The following is a 16699-nucleotide window of genomic DNA, read 5'->3' on the forward strand; positions in this document are numbered from 1 at the left end:
CTCCTAAAGGTAAAAGTTGTACTATTCCAGGTTTAACTCCTGAAGACATATATATTGGTAACTTGTGTCCTTTATTAAGTGATAAAGCCACTAATCAATGCGTTAGAAATATTATTCAGAGAGACATTGTTTCTAAACCTGCAGCCATTTTCTACTGGAATAATATTTATAATGACATAGATTGGAGGAACACTTGGATTTTATCACGAAAATATTGTATTACAAATAAGGTACGAGAAGTTACATTTAAACTGCTTCACAGATGTTATCCAGTCAAGTCCCTTCTTGTAAAATACAAGATTAATATTGACACACTCTGTTCCATTTGTGGCAATGTGGATGAAACCATATGTCATTTATTTTGGGATTGTACTTACTCTCGTGTTTTTTGGATTGATCTAAATAATCTCATAAATAACAAAATTGACTCTTCTTGTAAACTGGACATCCAACATGTTTTATTTGGTCTGTCACAAAATGAGGAAATAAGTTCAGAAAAAATGTATATTATCAACCTTCTATTAATATTTGCTAAATTTCATATTCATTGTACCAAATTTGCACACCAGCGTCCAAACATTAGTGTATTCAAAGCACTTCTTTCATCCTATTTAGAATCTTTAAAAGAATGTATGAATCCTAAAGCCAGCAAAACCAGAAGACTATGTGAAGAATATAATTTAACTTAAATCCTGTATCTCGAGCTTTTTTATTTTGTCTTTTCTTTTCTTTTTTTATGGATATCTACTACTACTTTCGGCTGCTCCCGTTAGGGGTCGCCACAGCGTATCATCCGTTTCCATGTCTTCCTGTCTTCTGCGTCTTCCTCTGTCACACCAGCCACCTGCATGTCTTCCCTCACCACATCCATAAACCTCCTCTTTGGCCTTCCTCTTCTCCTCTTCCCTGGCAGCTCCATATTCAGCATCCTTCTCCCAATATACTCAGCATCTCTCCTCCACACATGTCCAAGCCATCTCAATCTTGCCTCTCTTGCTTTGTCTCCAAACCGTCCAACCTGAGCGGTCCCTCTAATATAATCGTTCCTAATCCTGTCCTTCTTCATCACTCCCAGTGAAAATCTTAGCATCTTCAACTCTGCCACCTCCAGCTCCGCCTCCTGTCTTTTCGTCAGTGCCACTGTCTCCAAACCATATAACATAGCTGGTCTCACAACCATCTTGTAAACTTTCCCTTTAACTCTTGCTGCTACCCTTCTGTCGCAAATCACTCCTGACACACTTCTCCACCCACTCCAACCTGCCTGCACTCTCTTTTTCACCTCTCTATTGCACTCCCCGTTACTTTGGACAGTTGACCCCAAGTATTTAAACTCAAATGCCTTTGTCACCTCCACTCCTTGCATCCTGACCATTCCACTGTCCTCTCTCTCATTCACACATAGGTATTCCGTCTTGCTCCTACTGACTTTCATTCCTCTTCTCTCCAGTGCATACCTCCACCTCTCCAGGCTCTCCTCAACCTGCACCCTACTCTCGCTACAGATCACAATGTCATCCGCGAACATCATCGTCCATGGAGATTCCTGCCTGATCTTGTCCGTCAACCTGTCCATCACCTTTGCAAACAAGAAAGGGCTAAGAGCCAATCCTTGATGTAATCCCACCTCCACCTTGAACCCATCTGTCATTCCAACCGCACACCTCACCATTGTCACACTTCCCTCATACGTATCCTGCACCACTCCTACATACTTCTCTGCAACTCCTGACTTCCTCATACAATACCACACCTCCTCTCTCGACACTCTGTCATAAGTTTTCTCTAAATCTACAAAGACACAATGCAACTCTTTCTGGCCTTCTCTATACTTCTCAATCAACATTCTCAAAGCAAACATCGCATCTGTGGTGCTCTTTCATGGCATGAAACCATACTGCTGCTCGCTGATCGTCACCTCTCCTCTTAACCTAGCTTCTATTACTCTTTCCCAAATCTTCATGCTGTGGCTGATCAACTTTATACCTCTGTAGTTGTTGCAGTTCTGCACATCGCCCTTGTTCTTGAAAATCGGTACCAGTATGCTTCTTCTCCACTCCTCAGGCATCCTCTCACTTTCCAGGATTGTGTTAAACAATCTAGTTAAAAACTCCACTGCCATCTCTCCTAAACATCTCCATGCCTCCACAGGTATGTCATCAGGACCAACTGCCTTTCCACTCTTCATCCTCTTCATAGCTGCCCTCACTTCCTCCTTGCTAGTCCGCTGAACTTCCTGATTCACTATCCCTACATCATCCAACCTTCTCTCTCTCTCATTTTCTTCATTCATCAGCCCCTCAAAGTACTCCTTCCACCTTCTTAGCACACTCTCCTCGCTTGTCAGCACATTTCCATCTCTATCCTTGATCGCCCTAACTTGCTGCACATCCTTTGCAGCTTGGTCCCTCTGTCTAGCCAATTGGTACAAGTCCTTTTCTCCTTCCTTAGTGTCTAATCTGTCATACAACTCACCATACGCCTTTTCCTTTGCCTTTGCCACCTCTCTCTTTGCTTTACGCTGCATCTCCTTGTACTCCTGTCTACTTTCTTCATCTCTCTGACTATCCCACTTCTTCTTTGCCAACCTTTTCCTCTGTATAATTTGCTGTACTTCCTCATTCCACCACCAAGTCTCCTTGTCGTCCTTCCTCTGTCCTGATGACACACCAAGTACCTTCCTAGCTGTCTTCCTCACTATTTCTGCAGTGGTTTTCCAGCCATCTGGCAACTCTTCACTACCACCCAGTGCCTGTCTTAACTCCTCCCTGAACTCCACACAACAGTCTTCCTTCTTCAACTTCCACCATTTGATCTTCGGCTGTGTCTTCACTCGCTTCCTCCTCTTGGTCTCCAAAGTCATCTTACAGACCACCATCCGATGCTGCCTAGCTACGTTCTCCCCTGTCACCACCTTGCAGTCTCCAATCCCTTTTAGATGGCGCCTTCTACATAAGATATAGTCCGCCTGTGTGCACTTTCCTCCACTCTTGTACGTCACCCTGTGTTCCTCCCTCTTCTTGAAATATGTATTCACCACAGCCATTTCCATCCTTTTCGCAAAATCGACCACCATCTGTCCTTCCACATTTCTCTTCTTGACTCCATACCTTCCCATCACCTCTGTTCCCTTCACCAACATGTCCATTGAAGTCCGCTCCAATCACCACTCTCTCCTCCTTGGGTACCCTCTCCACCATGTCGTCCAACTCACTCCAGAATTCTTCTTTTTCATCCATCTCACACCCAACTTGCGGGGCAAATGCGCTGATAACATTCAGCAATAAACCTTCAATTTCCAGCTTCATACTCATCACTCTGTCTGACACTCTCTCCACCTCCAGCATGCTCTTGACATACTCTTCCTTCAGAATTACCCCTACCCCATTTCTCCTCCCATTCACACCATGGTAGAAGAGTTTGAACCCACCTCCGATACTCCTGGCCTTACTCCCCTTCCACCTGGTCTCTTGCACACACAGTATGCCTACCTTTCTTCTTTCCATCATGTCAGCCAGCTCTCTCCCTTTACCAGTCATAGTGCCAACATTCAAAGTTCCAACTCTCACCTCCACACTCCTACCCTTCCTCCTCTCTAGCTGCCTCTGGACATGCTTTCCCCCTCTCCTTCTCCTTCGCTCTTTTTTATGGATATGTAAATTTTAATTTTGAAATAATTTATATTTTTGTAACTACTTTTTGTCCTATTGTGATGTAATATTTTCTTGTTTATATGTTTTGTTCAATAAAAAAAAAGTTGCTGTTGTTGGCGGGACGACGCCAAGATGGCTGCCGAGTAAGTCGTGGTTGCTGAGCTCCTGCACAATAAACGATTTATCTGGTGAAAAACGAAGAAGTTGTCGTTTAAATAACTTTTAACAACAACCGGAAGAACTTCTTCAACGACTGAAAGCAGCTTAATGTGGAGTCGAGACCGGAAAAGATCGCAAAAGAGCAAAGTGCCCACGCCTGCGGTCCACTCGGGTAACATGCTGATATCCTCATGCCATGACTACGCCCGCTCCGTAGAAGCAGTGACAGTCACTATGGCAGAAGAAGAATCTCCTCCGCTCACTATGGCAGAAGAAGAATCTCCTCCGCTACCTGGGACTCCATGCAAGTCCCCTACTGCAAAGAAAGCTCCTTATGAGACTAAAGAGTCCACATCCCAAGATAACGCCGTCATCTCCGTACTTTCCAAACTCATAAATGAGCGAGCCGACTCTATTGAAAGGCTGGTGAGTGAAAACTCTAAGAAAATCGACGGAAAAACACTGAAGATAGAAGGGATGAAAAAAACAATAGACTTTGCGTGCAGTGAAGTAAAAGACACACAGAAGAAAGTGTCAAATGTTGAAGCTCGTCTTAAAGAGGAAGAGCGCAAAGCTGCTGCCAGTCTTCAAACACGTGGTGCGAGCCGGAGTCCTACTCAAGACGGTGGAACCTGAAGCTTTATGGCGTTGCTGAAAACTCAACCGAAAATGTGCAAGAAAAAGCTTTAGAGGTTTGCTGCCAGAATATCCTTCCAGAGGAAAAGAACAAGCTCTCAGATGCTATCGATGTTGCCCATCGTCTTGGAAAACCGTCACAAAGCCGCTCCACTCCAAGAGCCATCATCATCCGATTCTCCCTGAGGTCCTACAGAGATGCTTTGTGGAAGTCAGCAAAACATCATTCCTTCCTGCGTGACAACAGGCTTCGTTTTGCTGAAGATCTCTCTCAACTCGTCAGGGAGGCCAGGCTGAACATGTGGCCCATGGTGCAGAAGGCACGAAGTGAGGGGAAACCTGCATATTATGTAGGTGCACGAGCCTTCATCAATGGACAGGAAATGACCTGAGGTAAACATGACTGATTTCAACTGAGCCTTTTTCATGGCTTGCAGGTCCAACAAAGCTCAGTCTCCTGACTCTCTAAACTGGTGTGCTGTTAGACTTTTCATCACAGGGACAACTGAGCCTACTTGAACTCTCATTTAGTTTGCATTCTTCTCTTACAATATTTCTTACAATATTTTATCCTACTGATTTTATTATAGACAACAGCTGGAAAAAATAAGTGGTTTAAAATATGTAGGACAGCCTTATTTTGCTCAATTTATATTATATTGTCACCTACTATGTTGGCTGTTCCAAGTGCAACTAATACTCAGCGTGCCAGGTCATAACTACTTGTTCAGTATTATTTCGTAAGTTTTCTTATCTTAAGAATTTCTTTGTCTATAGTTTCCCTAAACGCCAGGGGGTTAAGGAATGTTACAAAACGTAAAGCATTATTTTTATTTTCGAAACAGTTTGATACAGATTTTTGTTTCTGTCAAGAATCTCACTCAATCGCAAGTGATGTGAATTTTTTGAGAGCCCAATGGGGTAACGATTTATGGTTTTCTCACAGCTCAGAAAGATCGGCGGGTGTCTTAACCATGAAAAATAGATATAACGGTGACATCCTACACACAGACACAGATCCTAAAGGACATTTTATCTGTCAAATTGTCAGTTATGATAAAATTATTTTGATTATTGTTAATGTGTATGGATACAACTCTAATTTAGAAAATTCTCAATTATTTACTGTCATAGAGAATAGACTTAAACATTGGCTCACTAAATTTCCAAATTCCCAAATAATAATTGGAGGAGACTTTAATGTAACTTTGAATCCACTTATAGATAGATGGCCACCTACACAAGATAATAACAGAAACAATTTTATTAAATCTTTTATAGAAAGATATGATTTAGTAGACATATGGAGAGTCAAATCCCCAGATACGGTAACGTTCACTTGGAAGAACAAAGGAAACACAAGGCTTTCTCGTTTAGATTTTTGGTTAGTTTCCAAACATTTTAATGAACAAGATATCACAGTAAATGTTATCCCTTGTCCCTTAAGTGATCATAAGGCTATCTACATATCAATTAATCTGTTTCCCTCTGATAAAAGCTGCAAAGCCAAATATTGGAAATTGAACAACTCTCTTCTTAAATATGAGGAAGTTAAAATGAAAATTTCACAATTGATAACGCTTTACTTTGATAAGGCAAAAATAAATAATTCATTCAGATTAAACTGGGAGCTATTTAAGTATGAATCAGCAAAATATTTTAGGACTTACGGAAGTAATCTTGCCAAAATTAGGAAATTAGAAGAACAGAACATTATCACAGATATTTCTTTACTCTCTCAAATTTCACCAGACGCCTTAACAAAAGAAGACAAAATTAAATTGTATGAGTCACAAGAGAAACTTGATGTGATCTATAAAAGAAGGGCAGAAGGAGCGTTTATTAGATCGCGGACACAATGGCTAGAAAAGGGTGAACAGAACTCAGCATATTTTTTCAAACTAGAAAAATATCGTGCAAAAATTAATACCATTAATGAACTAAAAATTAATGATAATATAACAGATGACCCAAAACTAATATCTGATTTTTGTTCGACTTTTTATAAAAACCTGTACACATCTGAATACTCTGAAGATAATACTCAAGCATTCCTGAATTCACTACAATTCACTACTATACCTCTCGACTTAAAGACTCTGAAAGAGATCTTTGTGATCTCCCCTTATCACTAACAGAGGTTAGCAACTGTATTAATTCTTTAAAGGATAACCAATCTCCGGGAACAGATGGCTTATCTTCTGAATTCTATAAATTGTTTTCACAGCAGATGGCACCATTTCTTCTACAAGTGTTTAATGAAAGCCTATCATCCAGTTGTTTACCTGCAAGTATGACTCAAGGTTGAATTACATTAATTCCTAAACCACGCAAAGATCCGCTTTATATTGACAACTGGCGCCCAATCTCTCTTCTAAATAATGACTATAAAATATTGGCCATGATTCTTGGTAGGAGAATCAAGAAAGTTCTAGATTCCATAATTGATGAAGCACAATCAGGATTCATGCCTAATAGACACATCACCAACAATATTAGACTAGTTTTAGATGTACTTGATTACTCACACCTCATTTCTGATAACAGCTTTTTGCTCTTCTTAGACTTCTTTAAAGCCTTTGACACGGTGGAACATACTTTTCTCTTTCATTCGTTAAAGAAATTTGATTTTGGAGACTTTTTTTGCAATACAATTAAAACCCTTTACAATAATGCCAACTGTTCAATCAAGCTTAAATATGGGTCATCTTCCAGGTTTGAGGTCAAACGTGGCGTTCGTCAAGGTTGCCCGATATCGCCATATTTATTTCTACTCGCTGCCCAACTTTTATGTGACCATATTAAGTGTAGTAATCTGAAAGGTGTTTCTATTGCTGATAGAACTATTGTAATTAGTCAACTAGCGGATGGCACCACTTTATTTCTAAAAGACAGCTCCCAAGTACCTTTAGCTATTAATATTATAGAACAATTTACTAAAGCTTCGGGCTTTCATTTAAATCTTAAAAAATGTGAATTATTAGCTATCAAATATTGTTGTGTTGATTCAATTTCCAATATTCAAGTTAAAAATTCGGTTACTTATTTAGGTATCATTATAGATAAAAATGAATCCCAAAGATGTAACACTAACTTCAATCCAATAATTAACAAAACTAAACAAAAATTCAATCTGTGGCTCTTACGTGACTTATCTTTAAGGGGCCGAATCCTCCTCTCAAAGGCTGAAGGAATATCAAGATTAACATATGCTGCACTGCCATTAGGTATAGATAGTCATATATGCAAAACAATAGATAAAATATTATTTGATTTTGTATGGAAAAACCGCACCCATTATCTTAGGAATTCTGTTCTGATGAGCGAATACAATAATGGTGGCCTTAATTTTTTAGACTTTTCTACACTAAATTACACCTTTAAAATAAATTGGATCAGACGTTACCTTATATGTCCATCTTCTCTTTGGAATTTCATTCCCCATTTTGTCTTCTTCAATTGGTGGTCTTAAATTTTTGCTTCTATGTAACTATAACATTGACAAAATTCCCCTCAAACTGTCTTTGTTCCACAAACAAATGTTACTGGCATGGTGTCTAATTTACAAACACAACTTTTCTCCTCACAGGTTTTTTATTTGGAATAATAGATATTTGCTGTATAAAAACAAATCTATCTTTTTCAAACAGTGGTTTGACAACAATATTCTTTTGATTAGTCAGTTGTTCAAAGAACATGGGCAACTTTACAATTATGTTGAATTCATTCAACATTATAGATTCCCTGTTACACCTAAAGAATTTTCTATTGTTTTTGATGCTGTTCCCTCTGGTATTGTTTCAATTTTCAAAGGTGTTAATGTGAATGTTAATCTCCTTATATCAGTAGATGTAACTGAAACAACTGTTGGGAAAGCATGCTTTTCATGGAACACCAAGAACAAAAACAAGATTATTCGTCAAATGTTTCAACAAGATATTATTAGCTCACCCTCTGCCTTATCTTATTGGTCTGCCTTTGTTGGTGAAAAAATTGTTTGGGAAAAAATTTGGCCTTTACCTCATAAGTTCCTCTTGACTAATAAAGTAAAAGAAATATCTTTCAAAATTATTCATAGATTCTATCCAACTAATCAATATTTGCAGAGACTTAAGAAGGACATTGATGTGAGTTGCTCTCTCTGTGGTTTGTTTAATGAAACATTGGTTCATTTATTTTGGTCTTGCCCACACACTAAACAACTGTGGAGTAGGTTGTCTCGTTTGATTATTGATCATATTTACCCTCATTTCACCCTGAGTTGAAAAAATGTATTGTTTGGATATACTGAATTTGATAGGAACCTCGATTCTCAGTATTATTTAATCAATTTGCTAATTATCTTAACAAAATTTTATATTCACAGATCTAAATTCTCTAGCAAGAAACCTAATTTTCCTGAGCTGTCTGCATATATCAAACAATATATTTCATCAATATCTGATAGTGAAAATAAAAAAGCTGTAAAAACATATAAGCACTTTATGATTTACAAAATATTTAGTTAAGTATGTAATTTATTTGTTTTACTTTATACAATCCCCCTGGCGTATTTATGTTAATGTTTATGATAATATATGTGTTAATGTTGTATACATTCGATAATGTGACTATTGTTGATTGACATTGTTGTATATTATTTTTGTACACTTTTGTTAATAAAGTTCCTTAAAAAAAGTTTCTGTTGTTCCTAAACGCTTCCACTTTTCAATAATACCACTTACAGTTGACCGTGGAATATCCAGCAGGGAAGACATTTCACGAACTGACTTATTGCAAAGGTGGCATCCTATGACAGTACCACACTTGAATTTGTAAGGAGGTGAATGAATAACGGAGACGGAGACAGTATCGTAGGCGAACACTCGAGTAACGAGCCCCGGGTTTATTCCTAAAACACCTTGCAACATGTAACTAGTGCCCCCTACCGGGGCTTCCAAAGATAATGCTAGCCAGCTATCACTATAACTCCCTTTCTTTAAAACAACAAAACAAAACATAACTTGTCAGGATGTAGGCTACAACTAAACATAGGCTACTTTAATGTTTAACATGAACCAACAGGGTGTACAACTAAACATGCATTGTCTTTTTTTCTTTCTTTCTTTTCTTTCTTTTTTTAAATAAACACACTAGCTATCAGGGCCAGGGTGGACTTGGAGGGTCTCTGGGATTATTCTGCCCATGGGAGTAGCCTCCGTGTTAAACTAGATTAGTCTCAAAGTCTTGTAGGTGTATCAAGGGACCCCGCACCCTCTCAGGGTACCAGTGGGGGGCAGGTGGGGGTGAGGCTGTCTCATGGTGAGTAGGAGGCAGCGAGTCGTCCACTGGATCGGGTAGGGCAGGATCAGTGGAGCCACCCCCGTCTGGCTGAGCGACGGTGAGATCCTGGCGGTTTCTCCTCACTATGCGGCCCCCCACTTCAACATAATAGGACCGTGGCGTGTCAGCTTCTTGCTGTAAAGTACCTTTTGATTTAGAGCCCCGAATCCAGACACGGTCGCCTGAGCTGAGTGTTGGCAGCAGTTTGGCTCTGTGACGAGTATCAAAGTGACCTTTCTGTTTCAGCTTTGACTGCTGGTCTTGCCCCTTGAAGGCTGAGAGATCAGGCCAGCCTGGCTGGAGGAGTGAAGGGTGGGCAGGCACCGGTGTGTGGAGTTGCCATCCTCGGAGGAGTTCGGATGGGCTATATCCACCAGCAAAGGGGGTGGAGCGGTAGGCCAGGAGTGCCAGGTATGGGTCAGACGATTTCTTAAAGAGTTGCTTCACAGTTTGAACGGCCCTCTCTGCCATGCCGTTACTTTGTGGGTAGAGTGGGCTAGAGGTCACATGAGTTAAGTCCCAGGCCCTTGAGAAAAGACGAAAGGTGTCAGAGGAGAACTGTGATCCATTGTCTGTGACCACTGTAAGTGGAACTCCGTTACGTGCGAACCATGACTTAATGCGTTCCACAACTGCCGATGAGGTGGCCTTAAGCAGTAGGCCCTGGGCTATGGTGAGTTCACCTGAGACAGCCCAATAAGTCTTGAGTGCATTGTCATGCTTGACATCATCTGGCCATCTTCCTGACAGTAATGAGCCACCTGTCTGAGCAACTCATAAGCCTATTGAGCCTGTTTGAGGTCCATGAGCCGCTTTTCTGTCATAGGCAGTGAGGAGATCACAGAATGCACAAACCCCTCAACGAGCTGCTCTTCTACATGGGCCTCCGGGGCCTGAATGGCATGCACCAGGGTTTTAGATAGCACATCTGCTGTGGCCAGGCTCTTTCCAGGCACGTGTGAGATGGAGAAATGGAACCACATGAGTCTCATTCAAAACCGCATGATGCGGGGTGACAGTTCATCGAGGTGTTTGGTCCCTAGGAGGGTGAGGAGGGATTTATGGACTGTTTCAACCTGAAAAGTCATGCCAAGCAGGAAGTCCTTGAAATGCTCGCACGCCCACGTTATAACAGAGCCTCCTTTTCAATCTGCGCATAGCACTGCTCTGTGGTCGTGAGAGCCCGTGAAACGTACACCATGGGGCACCAGTCTGTGTCTTGGCGCCGTTGAAGGAGGACTGCCCCCAGACCATAAGAGGACGCATCTGCCAAGACCTTGGTCTCGTTACTAGAGTCATACAAGGCTAGGCCAGGTGGGGTCAACAGCTCATTCTTTATATCCATAAAGGCTTGACACTGTTTTGAGCCCAAGTACCAGGAGGTGTCTTTGATCAGGAGGTCCCTGAGTGGCTTTGATTTTTCCGCAAGGTTTGGGAGGTATTTCCCCAAGTGTGTCACAAGGCCCATGAAACGTCGGACTTCTGTTACATTTCTCAGCTCTGCCATGTGGGTGAGGGCCTTGACCTTGTCGGGGTCGGCTCTGACACCCTCTCCATCAATGAACTAGCCCAGGAACTTCACCTGCCTTTGAGAAATCACATTTTGTGTTGAGTGTGAGTCCTGACTGATGGAGGCACTCGATCACTGCCGTGAGACGTGTATCATGTTGGGCCTGTGTAACCCCAAATACAAGGACATCATCCATGTGGCATAGAGTCCCTTCCAGACCCTCTAGGAGTTGGGACATGCACCGTTGGAAGTGCTCCGGGGCCGAACTGATTCCAAAAGGTGATCTCTGGAAGCAGAAGCAACCAAATGGAGTGATGAAAGTCATCAGGAGCATAGATTCCACAGACAGTGGGATTTGTCAAAATCCTGTTTGTGCGTCGAGCTTTGTGAAGATTTTAGCATCCTGGCCCAGCGTGGATTCAACACAGGGGAGGGTGTGGAGTTCTCGGCAGACGTTTTCATTTAACTTGGTAGATCTACGCAGATCCTCACCCGGCTGTCCACCTTCGGCACAATCACCATCCCTGCGCACCAACGTATGGGCTCTTCCGCTCGTGAGATGATGCCCAACATTTCCATCCGAGTAAGTTCATCCTTCACTCTAGACATGAGAGGGAGAGAAACACGTCTGGGTGTGGAGAGAGTGAAGGGTGTTGCATCTGGTTTGAGGGCTATGTGATAATCGCCCTCAAGCCTGCCAATACCGTCAAACAGGGTGAGGAAATTTCACTTCTTGTTCTAGGTTGCAGGAGGTAGTGTCAACTGAGTTTAGGTCTGCTCTTGGCAGGTTTAGAGCTGAAATGGCGGGGCGGCCAAGTAAGGCCATTCTGAGGCCACGGATTCTGCTGTGTGGACTTCTCACCTGTCTTTAAGGTGGCTGAAAACCTCCCCCGTACATCCAGTGGGGTACGACTTGGTCCCTGGAGCACTTTATTAGTCTTTTCCAGTGGGGAAGCTGCATGCAGGTCATGGTATAGGCATTCTGGAATCACAGTCACATCAGCCCCCGTGTCGATTTTGAACTCTGAGCATTGGCCACACAGGCTGATATGGGTTACCCATGGCTGCCCTTGACCATCATCTAATGATCCAAGGAATGCAATTTCCACGTCTTCCTCTTGTAACACTTCTGCCACTGCTGTATTAGACCGACAGACAGTTGCAAAATGCTCTCTCTTTTGGCAGTTCCTGCAAGTGGCATCCTTAGCTGGACATGCCTGTCTATTGTGGGAACTCCTGCCACACCAGCCGCAGTTCTTGAGTTGCATTTGTGGTCTTGCTGGAGTAGGGGGGCAGGATATTTGACTGGTGGAGGGTCTGGTTGTATTTTTCCTAATAGCAACTGCCTCCACTGACTGCTCTAAGTGTGTTTCACCTTGAAGGAAGCATTGCTGTTTCTTTATGTGTTCATGTCTCAGGCATATGCGTTTTGTTGTGTCCAGTGTGAGTTTTTCATCCATTTGCAGTTTTTCTGATAATTTCCGATCCCTTAGGCCGACTACCAGTCTATCTTTAATGAGCCCTTCTTGTAAGGTGCCATATTCACAATGTTGTATTAATTCATACAGTGCTTTTATGAAGCTGTCAACAGACTCGCCACTCTCTTGTACTCTTTTGTGAAATCTGGCACGCTCGAATATCAGATTTCGTCTGGGGATAAAATGGTTGGTGAGTTCGTTTTTGACTGTGCCAAGGTCTTTGAGTTGATCATCAGTTATATCTCTGCACCGGACAATAGACTCCGCCTCCGGCCCCATAGCATACAGTAGAGTATTGACTTGCTTCTCTTGCGACTGTTTATCCAAGCCCGAGGCATGTCGGAAGCGTTCGAATCTACTCAGCCATAGCGGCCACTCTTCAGGGAGGGTTGGAGTCAAACTCAGAAGGAGGAGAAATCTGGAAAAATGCCTGCTGCCCGACTTGCTGCTGATCGTCGGCCACAACAGCTTTCGGGCGAGTCTTTCTCTGACGTCTCCGCGGCAGTTTGCAGGTAAGGTAAGTAACATCTCGTGGCTAACTTTAGCTAGCTTTGCTGCGTTCATGAGGCTATCGTTAGCATGCTGTCACCGGTTATTTTATTGCCCGGTGCGGGATTCGATACGGGGTGTACTGCACCACAAGGCGACATCACTAACCACTCGACTAAAGGGTCAGACCCGTTAGCTAGGGACTAACGTGTCTTATTAGTAGTTTACAGTCGTCACGCTCCCCGGAAGCGCGCCCTCGCGCTTTGTTATTCCCGCGCTCCGAAGAGACTTCTGAGGATCGGCACACTTCCGGATCCCACTGCTGCCACCAATGTAACCGGTTATTTTCTTGCCCGGTGCGGGATTCGATACGGGGTGTACTGCACCTCAAGGCGACATCACTAACCGCTCGGCTAAAGGGTTAGACCCGTTAGCAAGGGGCTAACGTGTCTTATTAGTAGTTTACAATGCTAACGCCAGATGTGTACATCTGTGTACATTTTCATAAATTTTATGTCCATTATAATTCTGTTATCCTCTTTCAATGTTGTATTATGTAAATTACGTAAACACAACATCCATTGCACGCTGTCCGTCTTGGGAGAGAGATCCTCCTCTGCTGCTCTCGCTGAGGTTTCTTCCTATTGTTTCTCCATGTTAAAGGGTTTTTAGGGAGTTGTTCCTTATCCGATGAGAGGGTCTAAGGACAGGATGTTGTGTCGCTGTTAAGCCCACTGAGGCAAATTTGTAATTTGTGATATTGGGCGATACAAATAAAATTGATTTGATTTGATTTTTATTTACATCTGTAATCTTGTAAATTACACAAACCTCTGAGTGGACTGTGAAGAAGCACCTCTTCTGTCGAGGACTGGGTGATTATAGGCGCAAGGAGTAGTCTTGACCACTTCTGACACCATGTAAAGAGGCGAATGAATAACGGAGACGGAGACAGTATCGTAGGCGAACACTCGAATAGCGAGCCACGGGTTTATTCCTAAAACACCTTGCAACATGTAACTAGTGCCCCCTACCGGGGCTTCCAAAGATAACGCTAGCCAGAACGACCCATTCTTTCACAAATGTTTGTAAATGCAGACTACATGGCTAGCTGCTTGATTTTATATACCCGTGGCAATGGGTCTGAATGAAACACCTGAATTTAATGATTAACAGGTGTGTCCCAATACTTTTGTACACACACACACACACACACACATTGTAGGGCCATATATATCTACTCATATATTTTCGTAATGTGTGTGTGTGTGTGTGTGTGTGTTAGTGTAGATAGCGGGACCGAAAACTAAAGCACTGATGATCCTAATTCTTTCTGGAGGTGGTAGGTATTATCTCAGAGAGTAAGGGGAAAATCCCAGAACATGAAAATTATGCATAATTATGCATAAATATGCAAAATATGAATTTTTCTAAAAATGGCTAAAAAAACACTTTTCTCGGCAATTCAGATGACTGAGCATCTTTGATTTTTTCACCTATATAAAAAAAAATTTCTGGGACAAGTGTTTTGGCATTAATGCAAAATATATGCATTTTTTTTGGAGCTCGTAGGTATTGTTCCAGAGAGGACCAGAAAAATAGCAGAAAATTAAAATATAATTATAATAATTATGCATAATTATGCAAAATATGCATTTTCTAAAAATGGCTAAAAACCACTTTTCTCGGCATTTCAGATGACTGAGCATTTAGGGGGAGGGAGTTGGAGTTGGGGGGGTTTAGGGGCAGGTCGAAGGCGGTTAGCTGGCAGGATGAAGAGGAGGGAGATTTAGACGGGTGGATAATCAAACCGCTACATTTTAGCGGGGTTCTTCTAGTATGTATATAAATGTGTTAAAAGAAACACTCAGCGGTAGGGAAAGTGCTTAACAAATAAGGAGCAAAATAATCCAGCGAGTCAAGTAAATTCTTTATGAGACAGTCCCAGCCTGTTTCATGCCATATAAAGCCAGCTGCATGCTGCCATTACCAACTGGTGATTGCAAGAGCGCTCACTTCTACTTCTGGTGTTTTCGGGGTGATTCTGATTTCTTACCACTTTACTCTACCATGTGCCATTCCTAATTACTGTAACTATAGGCACCTGCTAACCTACTAGCCTAGGTTATATGACTGCATTAAGCAGGAATATGTTCACAGTTAAAGCACAATAATGAATACATTTGGTATTACAAATCATGTCGTTCTAGATCATTCTTGATCCTTTCATGTCTGAGACAGTAACATCGAAAATCATTAAATTCTATCTTGGTTAACAAAAAACAAAACAAAACAAGAAACACATACACAATACGTGAATACACGGTCTTCTTTTGCTTGATTTAACTCAGGTTCCAGTAGCTTTAACCCTAGAAGAGCATCAATGAAAGGTAAAAAAAGAAAGAAAAAGAAAAAAGAAGGTAAAAATAGGAGATGAAGGGAAGAGCAACCCCAACAGCTTTTTCCAGTGACTTTTCATATTTATTAAAGAGAAATGCAAAAACCACTTGTTTTAAAATATATCAAGTTCATCTTCAAAACATTGTACCCACGGGCTTGTATGCAGATAAAATTACTTGATAACATTTTCATACACCACTGAAAACACTTTTATGCTTACACCACCCATCTGTAGATCAAGCTGGATTTCTTCATACAAAGTACATCAATTTGACTGACGTTCGCTGTTAGTGAAAGTCAGAAAAATCCATACAACCACTTCCTCCACACTACCTTCATCTGCAAGATTATACTCACCACACTCATCACACTCACCACACTCATCATACTCACCACACTCATCACACTCATCATATTCACCACACTCATCACACTCACCACACTCATCATACTCACCACACTCATCACACTCATCATATTCACCACACTCATCATACTCACCACACTCACCACACTCATCACACTCACCACATTCATCATACTCACTACACTCATCACACTCACCACACTCATCATACTCACCACACTCATCACACTCATCATACTCACCACTCATCATACTCATCACACTCATGTTAAAGTACTTCTTAAGATCTTTTACTAGGCAGTCATTTCCACATATATTGTCAAGCTAGACAGAAATGCTCTCTCTGCACTGAGTGGGTGATGTGATGCTAGCTGCACCCAGCTGCACAGTAGCTACAAGCATGGTTTCAGCAAAGACATTGTTCTGTGGAAGCCCAACAACACTTCAGTAAAACCCTGCCGCTAGGCACTTTAAATGACTTAAAGCTGTTGTAGGTGACTTTGACAATTGGGGGTGGGGTGTGGGTGTAATGCAGCTTGAGGGGGTGGGGGTGGGGGGTTGCCATTACGCCCCCCCCCCAAAAAAACCCCAGTTCCTGTCATTGCCCTATCCGTTGCGGAAACCCGATTTGTTCAACGCATGCGCGAAAATGCGTCGGCTTCCTGTCACCGCTGTTGTTTTACAA

Source organism: Lampris incognitus, chromosome 2, assembly GCF_029633865.1.
Source record: "Lampris incognitus isolate fLamInc1 chromosome 2, fLamInc1.hap2, whole genome shotgun sequence".
Lineage (NCBI taxonomy): Eukaryota > Metazoa > Chordata > Actinopteri > Lampriformes > Lampridae > Lampris > Lampris incognitus.